This window comes from Panulirus ornatus, chromosome 3, assembly GCF_036320965.1.
Source record: "Panulirus ornatus isolate Po-2019 chromosome 3, ASM3632096v1, whole genome shotgun sequence".
Taxonomy (NCBI): domain Eukaryota; kingdom Metazoa; phylum Arthropoda; class Malacostraca; order Decapoda; family Palinuridae; genus Panulirus; species Panulirus ornatus.
The window spans coordinates 17,109,320-17,130,190 of NC_092226.1; the positions used below are offsets into that span (position 1 = coordinate 17,109,320).

At 33.5% G+C, this 20,871-nt stretch overlaps 1 protein-coding gene across 1 annotated transcript in view; it reads right to left on the minus strand.

The window, feature by feature from the left end:
- Positions 1-20,871, minus strand: part of LOC139759419 (beta-1,4-glucuronyltransferase 1-like) — a 58,796-nt gene that overhangs the window by 36,241 nt on the left and 1,684 nt on the right. The window lies entirely within an intron of this gene.

Genomic DNA, 20,871 nt, shown 5'->3' on the forward strand with positions numbered 1-20,871 from the left:
AGTGTGGCGGTGGTCGTTTACGCCGGCATTTACCTTTGTGCTCAAATGGCACTGGTGAAGCATATGGCATGCTGGGTGATGGCCTTCTTGGTAAGGAAGGTTAGGGCAACTGTTGCACCTCTCCCAGTCCAGCAGGTGACTAGAGAGGCTGTACAACCGCCCAAGAAACAAAGGCCTGTCCCATCACCCAAGGAACGGCAGCCTGTCCCATCACCCAAGGAACGGCAGCCTGTCCCATCACCCAAGGAACGGCAGCCTGACCCATCACCCAAGGAACGGCAGCCTGACCCATCACCCAAGGTTCCCAAGGAAAGGAAGCCTGTCCCATCACCCAAGGAACAGCAGCCTGTCCCATCACCCAAGGAACGGCAGCCTGACCCATCACCCAAGGAACGGCAGCCTGACCCATCACCCAAGGAACGGCAGCCTGACCCATCACCCAAGGAACGGCAGCCTGACCCATCACCCAAGGTTCCCAAGGAAAGGAAGCCTGTCCCATCACCCAAGGAACAGCGGCCTGTCCCACCCAAGGTTCCCAGGGAAAAGAAGCCTGTCCCATCACCCAAGGAACAGCAGCCTGTCCCACCCAAGGGTCCCAAGGAACAGCGGCCTGTCCCACCCAAGGGTCCCAAGGAACAGCAGCCTGTCCCACCCAAGGGTCCCAAGGAACAGCGGCCTGTCCCACCCAAGGTTCCCAGGGAAAAGAAACCTGTCCCATCACCCAAGGAACGGCAGCCTGTCCCACCCAAGGGTCCCAAGGAAAAGAAACCTGTCCCATCAACTAGGGTTCCTAAGGAACAGCAGCCTGTCCCATCACGTAAGGAACGGCAGCCTGTCCCACCCAAGGGTCCCAAGGAAAAGAAACCTGTCCCATCAACTAGGGTTCCTAAGGAACGGCAGCCTGTTCCATCACGTAAGGAACGGCAGCCTGTCCCATCACCTAAGGAACGGCAGCCTGTCCCATCACCTAAGGAACGGCAGCCTGTCCCATCACGTGAGGAACAGCAGCCTGTCCCATCACGTAAGGAACGGCAGCCTGTCCCATCACCTAAGGAACGGCAGCCTGTCCCACCCAAGGGTCCCAAGGAAAAGAAGCCTGTCTCATCAACCAGGGTTCCCAAGGAAAAGAAACCTGTCCCATCACCCAAGGAACGTAAGCCTGTCCCATCTCGACAGAGAAGGTGGACAGAATGGATGGAGGTGCCACTTGCAGAACATGAGTACCTTAAGATCAACGTTCCAGCCATACAGGACTGCCACAAAGTCAACATTACGTTCCCCGGTGACGATAAGAACTATATAGTGGTAACAGGTGATCGTGAACCAGTCACTCACGCCTGCCTCGACATACAGCAAGAACTCCAGCTGTATCAACCTACTGAAGTAGACCTTTTCTCTCTGGTGTCCAATGTCAGCTACCGGGACCGTCCCTCCAGATTGTGGCCATCCGGTCATGTACTGGATATGCTGCCTATTGATGAGAAACTGCATAGCAGGATCATCGGCAGGGGTGGCAAAATAGTCGACGGTATTAGGAAGAAACATTGTGTCGACATCTACGTCCCTAACAAACGAGAAGTGTATAAGGAAATACATGTACTCGGATGGGAGCGAGACGTGGACAGGGCAGTGGCTCATATACATAGGCTCATAAGACCCAGAGAAAATCGTCACCAGTACAACAACTTACGACGCCCAACAACTACATCCCACAATAGTGACAACCAAGTTGGACGACACAAGTCTGACGATCAATTTCAAAACGAAGCCGAAAGACAGAAGTCTAAGGGTGAACTTCATGGCGAACCGTGAAGAGACTGAAGTCTGAGGCTGAGTGAAATGTGAGGATGAGTCTGGCGTGTTTTTCGTTATCTTTTACTTATATATATATATTTTTTATTAACCATAAATTTCATGTAAGTTTAATTCCTAATGATGACCTTAAAAGGTGTGTGTGGAGAGAGACAATATTTCTTTATACTGATGGAACACATTCCACTTTTGAAAGACTATTAAATATCTTTCCTGTTCAGTAACTTTCTCCTTTTCCTCATGTAATGCCTCACAGAGTACATGAGAACTTCAATATATTGGGACCTCTAGCCTTCTTATCGCCACCATGTCTTAGTGTTCCTTGTGTTGGTGTATGTAAACATTAATAGCACCTGTAATTTTTGCTATTTTTCGGAGAAACAGATTTTTTGAAAATATAAGTTGAAACACTATTATTTCATGCGTTAGCGAGGTAGCGCAAGGAAACAGACGAAAGAATGGCCCAACCCACCCACATACACATGTATGTACATACACGTCCAGACACTTGCTGCCTTCATTCATTCCCGTCGCCACCGCGCCACACATGAAATGATAACTCAGTCACAAGCTTCTGCAGTTTCTCGCTCGAATCAGCCACCAGCACTGTATCATCACCGAACAACAGCTGACTTACTTCCCAAGCCCTCTCATCCACAACAGACTGCATACTTGCCCCTCTCTCCAAAACTCTTGCATTCACCTCCCTAACAGCCCCATCCATAAACAAATTAAACAACCATAGCGACATCACACACCCCTGCCACAAACGACATTCACTGAGAACCAATCACTTTCCTCTCTTGCTACTCCTACACATGCCTTACATCCTCGATTAAAACTTTTCACTGCTTCTAGCAGCTTGCCTCCCACACCATATATTGCTAGTACCTTCCACAGAGCATCTCTATCAACTCTATCATATGCCATCTCCAGATAAATAAATGTTACATACAAATCCATTTGTTTTTCTAAGTATTTCTCGCATACATTCTTCAAAGCAAACACCTGACCTACACATCCTCTACCACTTCTGAAACCACACTGCTCTTCCCCAGTCTGATGCTCTATACATTTAGGCCCCCCCCGCCCCCCTCCCAATTTCTTTTTAAAATTATAATATGACATAATGCAACGCTTCCATTCTTGAAAAAAAAAAATATTGGAAAACATCTCCTAATGCTTCCTCTAACAGACAGATGTGCAATAAATGCCAAAAGAATAATGATACAATCTTCATAAATGGTAATTATTAATTACAAACCTTAGTGAACACCAAAAAATATTTCAATCCCACATAAATGTTTAGGATTGGAAACAGCCTTTATACTTAAGTTTTCAAGGAAATCTATTACCCTTCCAAAAATAGTGAAACTGACAGGTAATATAGGTTAGGGCATCTTTTCGTCTCCCCCCCCCCCCCACATAAAAAATTCTTTTAAATTGTAACACAAGATAATGAAACATTTCTGTAACCGAAATCATCTAGGAAAATATCTCATAATTCATTCCCTACCCGACAGACACCCGATAAATACGAAACGAAGAATGACAAAATTTCCCTAATATGTAATCATACATTGCATGCCTTATAAGCCCGGAAACAACATTTCAACCCTAGATTGTTAATCAGTATTGAAAATAGTCCTTATACTGAGGTTTTCAAGAAAATCTATTTTTCGTCGAAAAATACCAAAATTTACAGGTAATAGTTCAGGGTATTTTTTAGCCCAAAAATATTTTTCTTTTGAAACTGTACCATACCTTAATATAAGGCTTCTATACTTGAAAAAATCTTGGAAAATACCTTATAATGCTTCCTGTAGCCAACACATACCCAATAAATTAGTTCAAACGTATTCAAAATCTTAAAAGATAATCATTAATTACAGGCCTTAATGATAACCAAAAAATATTTCAACCCCAGATTCGTATTTACTATTTAAAATAGTCCTTGTACTGAACTTATAAAGGATATCTATTACTCTCCCAAAACATTTCAAATTACAGGTAACAGTTTAGGGTATTTTTTGGCCCAAAAATCTTTTTCTCTTGAAACTTTATCACAACACTAAGAAAAACTTCTATGCTTTATACAAACTTGGAAAATATTACACAATGCTTTCCCTAGGCGAGATATAATAAATAAACAAGAAAAAAATAATTACATAATCTTCTAAAAAGATAATCATTAATTACAGGCCATGAAACTCCCAAACAATATTTCAACCCAAAATTGGTATTTAGCACTTAAAATAGTCCTTATACTGAAATTGTCAAGGAAATCTATTACAGGTAAAAAGTTCAGAGTATATTTTAACCCATAAAACCTTATTCATTTGAAATTGGAATATGACACAATACAATGCTTCCATTCTTGAAATAATATTAGAAGACATCTAATGCTTCCCTTAACAGAGAGATACGAAATAAATGCCAAAACAATAGAGGTTCAATCTTCAAAAAAGGTAATCAATAATTAAAAACCTTACTGAAAAAGAAAAAAATTTCAATCCTACAAAAGTGTTTAGGATTGGAAACAGCCTTTATACTTAAGTTTTCTAAGAAATCTAGTGGAAATTGAAGGTAATATATGTCAGGTCATCTTTTAACCCCCCCCCCCCCCTCCCACTCAAATAAAAAAGAAAAACTTTTACAATTGTAATACAACATAAGGAAACATTTCTGTAACCGAAATCATCTAGGAAAATATCTCATAATTCATTCCATAACCGACAGACGCCCGATAAATACCAAACGAAGAATGACAAAGTTTCCCTAATATGTAATCATACATTGCATGCCTTATAAGCCCGGAAACAACATTTCAACCCTAGATTGTTAATCAGTATTGAAAATAGTCCTTATACTGAGGTTTTCAAGAAAATCTATTTTTCGTCGAAAAATACCAAAATTTACAGGTAATAGTTCAGGGTATTTTTTAGCCCAAAAATCTTTTTCTTCAGAAACTGTACCATACCTTAATATAAGGCTTCTATACTTGAAAAAATCTTGGAAAATACCTTATAATGCTTCCTGTAGCCAACAGATACCAAATAATTAGTTCAAACGTATTCAAAATCTTAAAAGATAATCATTAATTACAGGCCTTAATGATAACCAAACAATATTTCAACCCCAGATTCGTATTTACCATTTAAAATAGTCCTTGTACTGAACTTATAAAGGATATCTATTACCCTCCCAAAACACTACAAATTACAGGTAACAGTTTACGGTATTTTTTGGACCAAAATTTTTTTCTTTTGAAACGTTATTATAACACCAACAAACACTTCTATGCTTTATATAATGTTGGAAAATATTACACAGGGGTTTCCCTAGGCGACATTTAACAAATACACAATAAAAAAAATAATTAGTCTTCTAAAAAGATAATCATTAATTACAGGCCATAAAACTCCCAAACAATATTTCAACCCAAAATTTGTATTTAGCACTTAAAATAGTCCTTATACTGAAATTCTTAAGGAAATCTATTACCCTTTCAAAAATAATAAAAATTACAGGTAAAAGTTCGAGATAAATTTTAACCCAAAAAATTTATTCATCTGAAATTGGAATGTGACACAATACAATGCTTCCATTCTTGAAATAATATTAGAAATCATCTCTTAATGCTTCCCTTCAAAGATAGATACGCAATAAATGCCAAAACAATAATGATACAATTTTCATAAAAGGTAATCATTAATTACAAATCTTACTGAACACTAAACAATATTTCAATCCCACATAAGTGTTTAGGATTGGAAACAGCCTTTATACTTAAGTTTTCAGGGAAATCTATTACCCTTCCAAAAATAGTGAAAATGACAGGTAATATAGGTTAGGGCATCTTTTCGTCTCCCCCCCCCCACATAAAAAATTCTTTTAAATTGTAATATAACATAATGAACATTTCTGTAACCGAAATCATCTAGGAAAATATCTCATAATTCATTCCCTAACCGACAGACGCCCGATAAATACGAAACGAAGAATGACAAAATTTCCCTAATATGTAATCATACATTGCATGCCTTATAAGCCCGGAAACAACATTTCAACCCTAGATTGTTAATCAGTATTGAAAATAGTCCTTATACTGAGGTTTTCAAGAAAATCTATTTTTCGTCGAAAAATACCAAAATTTACAGGTAATACTTCAGGGTATTTTTTAGCCCAAAAATCTTTTTCTTTTGAAACTGTACCATACCTTAATATAAGGCTTCTATACTTGAAAAAATCTTGGAAAATACCTTATAATGCTTCCTGTAGCCAACACATACCCAATAAATTAGTTCAAACGTATTCAAAATCTTAAAAGATAATCATTAATTACAGGCCTTAATGATAACCAAACAATATTTCAATCCCAGATTCGTATTTACCATTTAAAATAGTCCTTGTACTGAACTTATATAGGATATCTATTACCTTCCCAAAACACTACAAATTACAGATAATAGTTTAGGGTATTTTTTGGCCCAAAATATTTTTCTTTTCAAACGTTATTATAACACTAAGAAACACTCTATGCTTTATATAATCTCGTAAAATATTACACAATGCTTTCCCTAGGCGAGATATAACAAATGAACCAGAAAAAAATAATTACATAATCTTCTAAAAAGATAATCATTAATTACAGACCATAAAACTCCCAAACAATATTTCAACCCAAAATTGGTATTTAGCACTTAAAATAGTCCTTATACTGAAATTGTCAAGGAAATCTATTACCCTTTCAAAAATACTAAAATTTACAGGTATAAAGTTCAGGGGAAATTTTAATCCAAAAAAAATTAATTTGAAATTGCAATATGACACAATACAATGCTTCCATTCTTGAAATAATGTTAGAAAACATCTCTTAATGCTTCCTTTCAAAGATAGATACGCAATAAATGCCAAAACAATAATGCAACAATCTTCCTCAATGGTGATCATTAATTACAAACTTTACTGAACACTAAACAATATTTCAATCCTACATAAGTGTTTAGGATTGGAAACAGCATTTATACTTAAGTTTTCAAGGAAATCTATTACCCTTCCATAAATAGTGAAAATGACAGGTAATATAGGTTAGGGCATCTTTTCGTCTCCCCCCCCCCCCCCCACAATAAAAAATTCTTTTAGATTGTAATATAACATAATGAAATATTTCTGTAACCGAAATCATCTAGGAAAATATCTCATAATTCATTCCCTAACCGACAGACACCCGATAAATACGAAACGAAGAATGACAAAATTTCCCTAATATGTAATCATACATTGCATGCCTTATAAGCCCGGAAACAACATTTCAACCCTAGATTGTTAATCAGTATTGAAAATAGTCCTTATACTGAGGTTTTCAAGAAAATCTATTTTTCGTCGAAAAATACCAAAATTTACAGGTAATAGTTCAGGGTATTTTTTTAGCCCAAAAATCTTTTTCTTTTGAAACTCTACCATACCTTAATATAAGGCTTCTATACTTGAAAAAATCTTGGAAAATACCTTATAATGCTTCCTGTAGCCAACAGATACCCAATAAATTAATTCCAACGTATTCAAAATCTTAAAAGATAATCATTAATTACAGGACTTAATGGTAACCAAACAATATTTCAACCCCAGATTCGTATTTACCATTTAAAATAGTCCTTGTACTGAACTTATAAACGATATCTATTACCTTCCCAAAACACTATAAATTACAGGTAACAGTTTAGGGTATTTTTTTGCCAAAAATATTTTTCTTTTGAAACGTTGTTATAACACTAAGAAACACTCTAAGCTTTATATAATCTTGGAAAATATTACACAGGGCTTTCCCTAGGCGAGATATAACAAATGAACAACAAAAAAATAATTACATAATCTTCTAAAAAGATAATCATTAATTACAGGCCATTAAAACTCACAAACAATATCTCAACCCAAAATTGATATTTAGCACTTAAAATAGTCCTTATACTGAAATTGTCAAGGAAATCTATTACCCTTTCAAAAATACTAAAATTTACAGGTATAAAGTTCAGGGGAAATTTTAATCCAAAAAACTTAATTTGAAATTGCAATATGACACAATACAATGCTTCCATTCTTGAAATAATATTAGAAAACATCTCTTAATTCTTCTTTTCAAAGATAGATACGCAATAAATGCCAAAAAAATAATGAAACAATCTTCATCAATGGTGATCATTAATTACAAACTTTACTGAACACTAAACAATATTTCAATTCTACATAAGTGTTTAGGATTGGAAACAGCCTTTATACTTAAGTTTTCAAGGAAATCTATTACCCTTACAAAAATAGTGAAAATGACAGTTAATATAGGTTAGGGCATCTTTTCGTCTCCCCCCCCCCCCCCACATAAAAAATTCTTTTAAATTGTAATATAACATAATGAAACATTTCTGTAACCGAAATCATCTAGGAAAATATCTCATAATTCATTCCCTAACCGACAGACGCCCGATAAATACGAAACGAAGAATGACAAAATTTCCCTAATATGTAATTATACATTGCATGTCTTATAAGCCCGAAAACAACATTTCAACCCTAGATTGTTATTCAGTATTGAAAATAGTCCTTATACTGAGGTTTTCAAGAAAATCTATTTTTCGTCGAAAAATACCAAAATTTACAGGTAATAGTTCAGGGTATTTTTTAGCCCAAAAATCTTTTTCTTTTGAAACTGTACCATACCTTAATATAAGGCTTCTATACTTGAAAAAATCTTGGAAAATACCTTATAATGCTTCCTGTAGCCAACACATACCCAATAAATTAGTTCAAACGTATTCAAAATCTTAAAAGATAATCATTAATTACAGGCCTTAATGATAACCAAACAATATTTCAACCCCACATTCGTATTTACCATTTAAAATAGTCCTTGTACTGAACTTATAAAGGATATCTATTACCTTCCCAAAACACTACAAATTACAGGTAACAGTTTAGTGTATTTTTTGGCCCACACTATTTTTCTTTTTAAACGTTATTATAACACTAAGAAACACTCTATGCTTTATATAATCTTGGAAAATATTACACAGGGTTTCCCTAGGCGAGAAATAACAAATGAACAAGAAAAAAATAATTATATAATCTTCTAAAAAGATAATCATTAATTACAGGCTATAAAATTCCCCAAACAATATTTCAACCCAAAATTGATATTTAGCACTTAAAATAGTCCTTATACTGAAATTGTCAAGGAAATCTATTACCCTTTCAAAAATACTAAAATTTACAGGTATAAAGTTAAGGGTAAATTTTAATCCAAAAAACTTAATTTGAAATTGCAATATGACACAATACAATGCTTCCATTCTTGAAATAATATTAGAAAACATCTCTTAATGCTTCCTTTCAAAGATAGATACGCAATAAATGCCAAAACAATAATGAAACAATCTTCATCAATGATGATCATTAATTACAAACTTTACTGAACACTAAACAATATTTCAATCTACATAAGTGTTTAGGATTGGAAACAGCCTTTATACTTAAGTTTTCAAGGAAATCTATTACCCTTACAAAAATAGTGAAAATGACAGTTAATATAGGTTAGGGCATCTTTTCGTCTCCCCCCCCCCCCCCCACATAAAAAATTCTTTTAAATTGTAATATAACATAATGAAACATTTCTGTAACCGAAATCATCTAGGAAAATATCTCATAATTCATTCCCTAACCGACAGACGCCCGATAAATACGAAACGAAGAATGACAAAATTTCCCTAATATGTAATTATACATTGCATGTCTTATAAGCCCGAAAACAACATTTCAACCGTAGATTGTTATTCAGTATTGAAAATAGTCCTTATACTGAGGTTTTCAAGAAAATCTATTTTTCGTCGAAAAATACCAAAATTTACAGGTAATAGTTCAGGGTATTTTTTGGCCGAAAAAACTTTTTCTTTTGAAACTGTACCAAACCTTAATATATGGCTTCTATACTTGAAAAAATCTTGGAAAATACCTTATAATGCTTCCTGTAGTCAACACATACCCAATAAATTACTTCAAACGTATTCAAAATCTTAAAAGATAATCATTAATTACAGGCCTTAATGATAATCAAACAATATTTCAACCCCACATTCGTATTTACAATTTAAAATAGTTCTTGTACTGAACTTATAAACTATATTTATTACCTTCCCAAAACACTACAAATTACAGGTAACAGTTTAGGGTATTTTTTGGCCCAAAATATTTCTCTTTTGAAACGTTATTATAACACTAAGAAACACTCTATGCTTTATATAATCTTGGAAAATATTACACAGGGCTTTCCCTAGGCGAGATATAACAAATGAACAAAAAACAAATAATTACATAATCTTCTAAAAACATAGTCATTAATTACAGGCCATAAAACTCCCAAACAATATTTCAACCCAAAATTGGTATTTAGCACTTAAAATAGTCCTTATACTGAAATTGTCAAAGAAATCTATTACTCTTTCAAAAATACTAAAATTTACAGGTATAAAGTTCAGGGGAAATTTTAATACAAAAAACTTAATTTGAAATTGTAATATGACAAAATACAATGCTTCTATTCTTGAAATAATATTAGAAAACATCTCTCAATGCTTCCTTTCGAAGATACATACGCAATAAATGCCAAAACAATAATGATACAATCTTCATCAATGGTGATCATTAATTACAAACTTTACTGAACACTAAACAATATTTCAATCCCACATAAGTGTTTAGGATTGGAAACAGCCTTTATACTTAAGTTTTCAAGGAAATCTATTACCCTTCCAAAAATAGTGAAACTGACAGTTAATATAGGTTAGGGCATCTTTTCGTCTCCTCCCCCCACCCATAAAAAATTCTTTTAAATTGTAATATAACATAATGAAACATTTCTGTAACCGAAATCATCTAGGAAAATATCTCATAATTCATTCCCTACCCGACAGACGCCCGATAAATACGAAACGAAGAATGACAAAATTTCCCTAATATGTAATCATACATTGCATGTCTTATAAGCCCGGACACAACATTTCAACCCTAGATTGTTAATCAGTATTGAAAATAGTCCTTATACTGAGGTTTTCAAGAAAATCTATTTTTCGTCGAAAAATACCAAAATTTACAGGTAATAGTTCAGGGTATTTTTTAGCCCAAAAAACTTTTTCTTTTGAAACTGTACCATACCTTAATATAAGGCTTCTATACTTGAAAAAATCTTGGAAAATACCTTATAATGCTTCCTGTAGCCAACACATACCCAATAAATTAGTTCAAACGTATTCAAAATCTTAAAAGATAATCATTAATTACAGGTCTTAATGATAACCAAAAAATATTTCAACCCCAGATTCGTATTTACCATTTAAAATAGTCCTTGTACTGAACTTATAAAGGATATCTATTACTCTCCCAAAACATTTCAAATTACAGGTAACAGTTTAGGGTATTTTTTGGCCCAAAAATCTTTTTCTCTTGAAACTTTATCACAACACTAAGAAAAACTTCTATGCTTTATACAAACTTGGAAAATATTACACAATGCTTTCCCTAGGCGAGATATAATAAATAAACAAGAAAAAAATAATTACATAATCTTCTAAAAAGATAATCATTAATTACAGGCCATGAAACTCCCAAACAATATTTCAACCCAAAATTGGTATTTAGCACTTAAAATAGTCCTTATACTGAAATTGTCAAGGAAATCTATTACAGGTAAAAAGTTCAGAGTATATTTTAACCCATAAAACCTTATTCATTTGAAATTGGAATATGACACAATACAATGCTTCCATTCTTGAAATAATATTAGAAGACATCTAATGCTTCCCTTAACAGAGAGATACGAAATAAATGCCAAAACAATAGAGGTTCAATCTTCAAAAAAGGTAATCAATAATTAAAAACCTTACTGAAAAAGAAAAAAATTTCAATCCTACAAAAGTGTTTAGGATTGGAAACAGCCTTTATACTTAAGTTTTCTAAGAAATCTATTACCCTTCAAAAATAGTGAAAATGACAGGTAATATAGGTTAGGGCATCTTTTCGTCTCCCCCCCCCCTCCCACACATAAAAAATTCTTTTAAATTGTAATATAACATAATGAAACATTTCTGTAACCGAAATCATCTAGGAAAATATCTCATAATTCATTCCCTAACCGACAGACGCCCGATAAATACGAAACGAAGAATGACAAAATTTCCCTAATATGTAATCATACATTGCATGCCTTATAAGCCCGGAAACAACATTTCAACCCTAGATTGTTAATCAGTATTGAAAATAGTCCTTATACTGAGGTTTTCAAGAAAATCTATTTTTCGTCGAAAAATACCAAAATTTACAGGTAATAGTTCAGGGTATTTTTTAGCCCAAAAATATTTTTCTTTTGAAACTGTACCATACCTTAATATAAGGCTTCTATACTTGAAAAAATCTTGGAAAATACCTTATAATGCTTCCTGTAGCCAACACATACCCAATAAATTAGTTCAAACGTATTCAAAATCTTAAAAGATAATCATTAATTACAGGCCTTAATGATAACCAAACAATATTTCAACCCCAGATTCGTATTTACCATTTAAAATAGTCCTTGTACTGAACTTATAAAGGATATCTATTACCCTCCCAAAACACTATAAATTACAGGTAACAGTTTACGGTATTTTTTGGACCAAAATTTTTTTCTTTTGAAACGTTATTATAACACCAAGACACACTTCTATGCTTTATATAATGTTGGAAAATATTACACAGGGCTTTCCCTAGGCGAGATATAACAAATAAACAATAAATAAATAATTACATAATCTTCTTAAAAGATAATGATTAATTTCAGGCCATAAAATTCCCCAATGAATATATCAACCCAAAATTCGTATCTAGTGCTTATACTGAAATTGTCAAGGAAATCTATTAACTTTCAATAATACTAAAAATTCCAAGTAACAGTTCAGGATATCTTTTACCCCCCCCCCCCCCCCAAACAAAAAAAAAAACTTATTCCTTTAAAATTACAGTAAGACAAAATACAATGCTTCCATTCTTGAAATAATATTACAAACAATCTCTTAATGCTTCAATTAAAAGATAGATACGCAATAAATGCGAAGACAATAATGATACAATCTTCATAAAATGTAATCATTAATTACAAATCTTACTGAACACCAAACAATACTTCAATCCCACATAAGTATTTAGGATTGGAAACAGCATTTTTACTTAAGTTTTCAAGGAAATCTATTACCCTTCCAAAAATAGTGAAAATTGCAGGTAATAGGTCAGGTTCTCTTCAGCCCTCCCAAAAACATTTTTTCTTTTAAAATTGTAATATAAGATAATGAAACATATCTGTAACCGAAATCTTCTAGGAAAATATCTCATAATTCATTCCCTAACCGACAGACGCCCGATAAATACGAAACGAAGAATGACAAAATTTCCCTAATATGTAATCATACATTGCATGTCTTATAAGCCCGGAAACAACATTTCAACCCTAGATTGTTAATCAGTATTGAAAATAGTCCTTATACTGAGGTTTTCAAGAAAATCTATTTTTCGTCGAAAAATAACAAAATTTACAGGTAATAGTTCAGGGTATTTTTTAGCCCAAAAATCTTTTTCTTCAGAAACTGTACCATACCTTAATATAAGGCTTCTATACTTGAAAAAATCCTGGAAAATACCTTATAATGCTTCCTGTATCCAACACATACCTAATAAATTAGTTCAAACGTATTCAAGATCTTAAAAGATATTCATTTATTACAGGCCTTAATGATAACCAAACAATATTTCAACCCCACATTCGTATTTACCATTTAAAATAGTCCTTGTACTGAACTTATAAAGGATATCTATTACCCTCCCAAAACACTACAAATTAGAGGTAACAGTTTAGGGTTTTTTTTGGCCCAAATATTTGTTCTTTTGAAACGTTATTATAACACCAAGAAACACTGCTATGCTTTATATAATCGTGGAAAAGACATTTAACAAATACACAATAAAAAAAATAATTAGTCTTCTAAAAAGATAATCATTAATTACAGACCATAAAACTCCCAAACAATATTTCAACCCAAAATTGGTATTTAGCACTTAAAATAGTCCTTATACTGAAATTCTTAAGGAAATCTATTACCCTTTCAAAAATAATAAAAATTACAGGTAAAAGTTCAGGATAAATTTTAACCCAAAAAATTTATTCATCTGAAATTGAAATGTGACACAATACAATGCTTTCATTCTTGAAATAATATTAGAAATCATCTCTTAATGCTTCCCTTCAAAGATAGATACGCAATAAATTCCAAAACAATAATGATACAATTTCCATAAAAGGTAATCATTAATTACAAATCTCACTGAAGACTAAACAATATTTCAATCCCACATAAGTGTTTAGGATTGGAAACAGCCTTTATACTTAAGTTTTCAGGGAAATCTATTACCCTTCCAAAAATAGTGAAAATGACAGATAATATAGGTTAGGGCATCTTTTCGTCTCCCCCCCCCCCCCCCCACATAAAAATTCTTTTAAATTGTAATATAACATAATGAAACATTTCTGTAACCGAAATCATCTAGGAAAATATCTCATAATTCATTCCCTAACCGACAGACGCCCGATAAATACGAAACGAAGAATGACAAAATTTCCCTAATATGTAATCATACATTGCATGCCTTATAAGCCCGGAAACAACATTTCAACCCTAGATTGTTAATCAGTATTGAAAATAGTCCTTATACTGAGGTTTTCAAGAAAATCTATTTTTCGTCGAAAAATACCAAAATTTACAGGTAATACTTCAGGGTATTTTTTAGCCCAAAAATCTTTTTCTTTTGAAACTGTACCATACCTTAATATAAGGCTTCTATACTTGAAAAAATCTTGGAAAATACCTTATAATGCTTCCTATAGCCAACACATACCCAATAAATTAGTTCAAACGTATTCAAAATCTTAAAAGATAATCATTAATTACAGGCCTTAATGATAACCAAACAATATTTCAACCCCAGATTCGTATTTACCATTTAAAATAGTCCTTGTACTGAACTTATAAAGAATGTCTATTACCTTCCCAAAACACTACAAATTACATGTAACAGTTTACGGTATTTTCTGGCCCAAAATATTTTTCTTTTCAAACGTTATTATAACACCAAGAAACACTTCTATGCTTTATAAAATCTTGGAAAATATTACACAGGGCTTTCCCTAGGCGAAATATAACAAATAAACAATAAATATATAATTACATAATCATCTTAAAGGATAATAATCAATTTCAGGCCATAAAACTCCCCAATGAATATATCAACCCAAAATTCGTATCTAGTCTTTATACTGAAATTGTCAAGGAAATCTATTACCTTTCAATAATACTAAAAATTACAAGTACCAGTTCAGGGTATCTTTTAGCCCCCCAAAAAAAATTTTCTTTCTTTCATACTATTCGCCATTTCCCGCATTAGCGAAGTAGCGTTAAGAACAGTGGACTGGGCCTTTGAGGGATTATCCTCACATGGCCCCCTTCTCTGTTCCTTCTTTTGAAAAATGAAAAAAAAAAAAATGAGAGGGGAGGATTTCCAGCCCCCCGCTCCCTTCCCTTTTAGTCGCCTTCTACGACACGCGGGAAGCATTCTTTCTCCCCTATCCTCAGAAAAACTTATTCCTTTCAAACTGCAATAAGACATAATGCAATGCTTCCATTCTTGAAATAATATTAGAAAACATCTCTTAATGCTTCCCTTCAAAGATAGATACGCAGTAAATGCCAAAACAATAATGATACAATCTTCATAAAATGTAATCATTAATTACAAACCTTACTGAACATTAAACAATATTTCAATCCTACATAAGTGTTTAGGATTGGAAACAGCCTTTATACATGAGTTTTCAAGGAAATCTATTACCATTCCAAAAATAGTGAAAATGACAGTTAATATAGGTTAGGGCATCTTTTCGTCTCCTCCTCCCCCCCCCCCCCCCCCACATAAAAAATTCTTTTAAATTGTAATATAACATAATGAAACATTTCTGTAACCGAAATCATCTAGGAAAATATCTCATAATTCATTCCCTACCCGACAGACGCCCGATAAATACGAAACGAAGAATGACAAAATTTCCCTAATATGTAATCATACATTGCATGCCTTATAAGCCCGGAAACAACATTTCAACCCTAGATTGTTAATCAGTATTGAAAATAGTCCTTATACTGAGGTTTTCAAGAAAATCTATTTTTCGTCGAAAAATACCAAAATTTACAGGTAATAGTTCAGGGTATTTTTTAGCCCAAAAATATTTTTCTTTTGAAACTGTACCATACCTTAATATAAGGCTTCTATACTTGAAAAAATCTTGGAAAATACCTTATAATGCTTCCTGTATCCAACACATACCAAATAAATTAGTTCAAACGTATTCAAAATCTTAAAAGATAATCATTAATTACAGGCCTTAATGATAACCAAACAATATTTCAACCCCACATTCGTATTTACCATTTAAAATAGTCCTTGTACTGAACTTATAAAGGATATCTATTACCCTCCCAAAACACTACAAATTACAGGTAACAGTTTACGGTATTTTTTGGACCAAAATTTTTTTCTTTTGAAACGTTATTATAACACCAAGAAACATTTCTATGCTTTATATAATGTTGGAAAATATTACACAGGGCTTTCCCTAGGCGAGATATAACAAATAAACAATAAATAAATAATTACATAATCTTCTTAAAAGATAATGATTAATTTCAGGCCATAAAATTCCCCAATGAATATATCAACCCAAAATTCGTATCTAGTGCTTATACTGAAATTGTCAAGGAAATCTATTAACTTTCAACAATACTAAAAATTCCAAGTAACAGTTCAGGGTATCTTTTAGCCCCCCCCCCCCCCAAAAAAAAAAAAAAAAAACTTATTTCTTTAAAATTGCAATAAGACACAATACAATGCTTCCATTCTTGAAATAATATTAGAAACAATCTCTTAATGCTTCAATTAAAAGATAGATACGCAATAAATGCGAAGACAATAATGATAAAATCTTCATAAAATGTAATCATTAATTACAAATCTTACTGAACACCAAACAATACTTCAATCCCACATAAGTATTTAGGATTGGAAACAGCATTTATACTTAAGTTTTCAAGGAAATCTATTACCCTTCCAAAAATAGTGAAAATTGCAGATAATAGGTCAGGTTGTCTTCAGCCCTCCCAAAAACTTTTTTTCTTTTAAAATTGTAATATAAATAATGAAACATATCTCTAACCGAAATCTTCTAGGAAAATATCTCATAATTCATTCCCTAACCGACAGACGCCCGATAAATACGAAACGAAGAATGACAAAATTTCCCTAATATGTAATCATACATTGCATGTCTTATAAGCCCGGAAACAACATTTCAACCCTAGATTGTTAATCAGTATTGAAAATAGTCCTTATACTGAGGTTTTCAAGAAAATCTATTTTTCGTCGAAAAATACCAAAATTTACAGGTAATAGTTCAGGGTATTTTTTAGCCCAAAAATATTTTTCTTCAGAAACTATACCATACCTTAATATAAGGCTTCTATACTTGAAAAAATCTTGGAAAATACCTTACAATGCTTCCTGTAGCCAACAGATACCCAATAATTAGTTCAAACGTATTCAAAATCTTAAAAGATAATCATTAATTACAGGCCTTAATGATAACCAAACAATATTTCAACCCCAGATTCGTATTTACCATTTAAAATAGTCCTTGTACGGAACTTATAAAGGATATCTATTACCCTCCCAAAACACTACAAATTACAGGTAACAGTTTACGGTATTTTTTGGACCAAAATTTTTTTCTTTTGAAACGTTATTATAACACCAAGAAAAACTTCTATGCTTTATATAATGTTGGAAAATATTACACAGGGGTTTCCCTAGGCGACATTTAACAAATTGACAATAAAAAAAATAATTAGTCTTCTAAAAAGATAATCATTGATTACAGGCCATAAAACTCCCAAACAATATTTCAACCCAAAATTTGTATTTAGCACTTAAAATAGTCCATATACTGAAATTCTTAAGGAAATCTATTACCCTTTCAAAAATAATAAAAATTACAGGTAAAAGTTCAAGATAAATTTTAACCCAAAAAATTTATTCATCTGAAATTGGAATGTGACACAATACAATGCTTCCATTCTTGAAATAATATTAGAAATCATCTCTTAATGCTTCCCTTCAAAGATAGATACGCAATAAATGCCAAAACAATAATGATACAATTTTCATAAAAGGTAATCATTAAATACAAATCTTACTGAACACTAAACAATATTTCAATCCCAAATAAGTGTTTAGGATTGGAAACAGCCTTTATACTTAAGTTTCCAGGGAAATCTATTACCCTTCCAAAAATAGTTAAAATGACAGGTAATATAGGTTAGGGCATCTTTTCGTCTCCCCCCTCCCCTCAAAAATTCTTTTAAATTGTAATATAACATAATGAACATTTCTGTAACCGAAATCATCTAGGAAAATATCTCATAATTCATTCCCTACCCGACAGACGCCCGATAAATACGAAACGAAGAATGACAAAATTTCCCTAATATGTAATCATACATTGCATGTCTTATAAGCCCGGAAACAACATTTCAACCCTAGATTGTTAATCAGTATTGAAAATAGTCCTTATACTGAGGTTTTCAAGAAAATCTATTTTTCGTCGAAAAATACCAAAATTTACAGGTAATAGTTCAGGGTATTTTTTAGCCCAAAAAACTTTTTCTTTTGAAACTGTACCATACCTTAATATAACGCTTCTATACTTGAAAAAATCTTGGAAAATATATTATAATGCTTCCTGTATCCAATAGATACACAATAAATTAGTTCAAATGTATTCAAAATCTTAAAAGATAATCATTAATTACAGGCCTTAATGATAACCAAACAATATTTCAACCCCACATTCGTATTTACCATTTAAAATAGTCCTTGTACTGAACTTATAAAGGATGTCTATTACCTTCCCAAAACACTACAAATTACAGGTAACAGTTTACGGTATACGAATTTTGGGTTTGCAGGCAATAGGGGCTTATATGCCTCCCAGCTAATAGAGATTTTTTATGCCCCCCCCCCCCCCCCAACAGCAAATCAAAACTGGAATATCATTCTGAAACAGCTTTAAGGACTCGAGATAATCTTGGCAAATAACCCATATTTCTTCCCCAAGTCGTCAGATGCCCGATAAATACGAAATGAACAAATGACACATTGTCCTTAAAATGTTACCATTAATTACAGGCCTTAATTGTCCCTCAAACAATATTTCAACCCCAAATTCGTATCCATCAAGAAAAATGATCCATAAACTGAGGAGGTTTTCAAGATCTATTACCCTCCGAAACACTCAATAAAATGACCCCTAAAGAACTTTATCTTTTAATATGTAGCGTAATGTAATGAAAGGCTTCTGGAGTCGAAATAATCTGAGAAAATATCCCATACTGCTTCCACTACCCGTCAGATACACAATAAATAAGAAACAAATATTGAAAAAAAATCTCAAAATGCAATTATTAATTACAGATCTTCATGAGCCCAGAACGGCATTTCAACCAAGCCCGACAGACCTTTCAACTGTTTCCTGTGTCGGCTTCATACGTCTTGGTTTAATCCCCTGAGAGAACCTCGCTCGAATTCATTGTCTCACATGCATACCCCCATACCCTAATGTGTCTTGAAGCCCCGAATACTCAAAACATTTTGCACTCCATCCTTCCATCTCCATTTTGGTGTCTTCTCCTCCTTGTAACCTCTACTTCTGACATATACATTTTCGTCAACCTATTCTCATATGTTCCAACCATATAGCACATGTTAATCATCTATCTCTACTTATTATCATATAATTCCTACCTTATCATTTCTTCGTCGATCAATTCTCTTAATACAACATATTGTCCTTCAACATTTCCCCTCCAACATTTTCACACACTTCCATATATTCTTATCTATAGTACATGCCTTATTCTCATCTATAGTACATGCCTTATTCTTATCTATAATACACGCCTCATTCTTATCTATAGTACATGCCTTATTCTTATCTATAGTACATGCCTTATACTTATCTATAGTACATGCCTTATTCTTATCTATAGTACATGCCTCATCTACAGCACTTGCCTTGTATCCCTACAACACCATCAGGACTACTATACCTTCAAACATGCCCATCTTCGCCCTCCAACATAGTGACCCTTATTTCCATACATCCCTTAATGCTCCCAGGACCTTCACCCCATCTCCCACTCCATGACTCACTTCGGCTCCCATGGTTCTACTCTCTGCCATGTCCAGTCCCAGACACGTACAATGCTTCACTTCCTCCCAAGTTTTCTCCATTTAAACTCAAAATATAGCTAACCTGTATCTCTCCACTGCCATGCGTATAGTCACATTTACTCTTATATTTCTTCTCACACACTCTCCCAAACTCACGACACCAGCTTCTACAGTTTCTTACTCAAATCTGCAACTGATGGTGTGTCATCATCAAACAAATGCCTCACCTCCAAGGATCCCCTACCACCAACAGACTGCATGCCTGCCTTATTTCCCAAACCCTTGAATTCACTCCTCTCACCACCACAGCCACAAACATATTAAACAGCCACGGTGACATCACACGTACCGATCGCGTAGCCGCTTTTAATGGAACCACTCACCCTTCTCCCTTCATACTCGCACAAAAGCCTTACTCTTGACATATCAACTCCACACTGCTTCTAACAGCTTACCTCCTACGCCATACATTTGTAGCACCTTTCCACAAAGCATCTCTATCACACCTATGCATTCTCCAGCTCTACAAATGTAACATACAAGTCCTTCTGTTTCTTTTAGTATTTTTCACTCATTTATTCTTCACAGCAAACATCAGATCCACACATCCTCTCAGCTGCACGTGTGTGTGTGTGTGTGTGTGTGTGTGTGTGT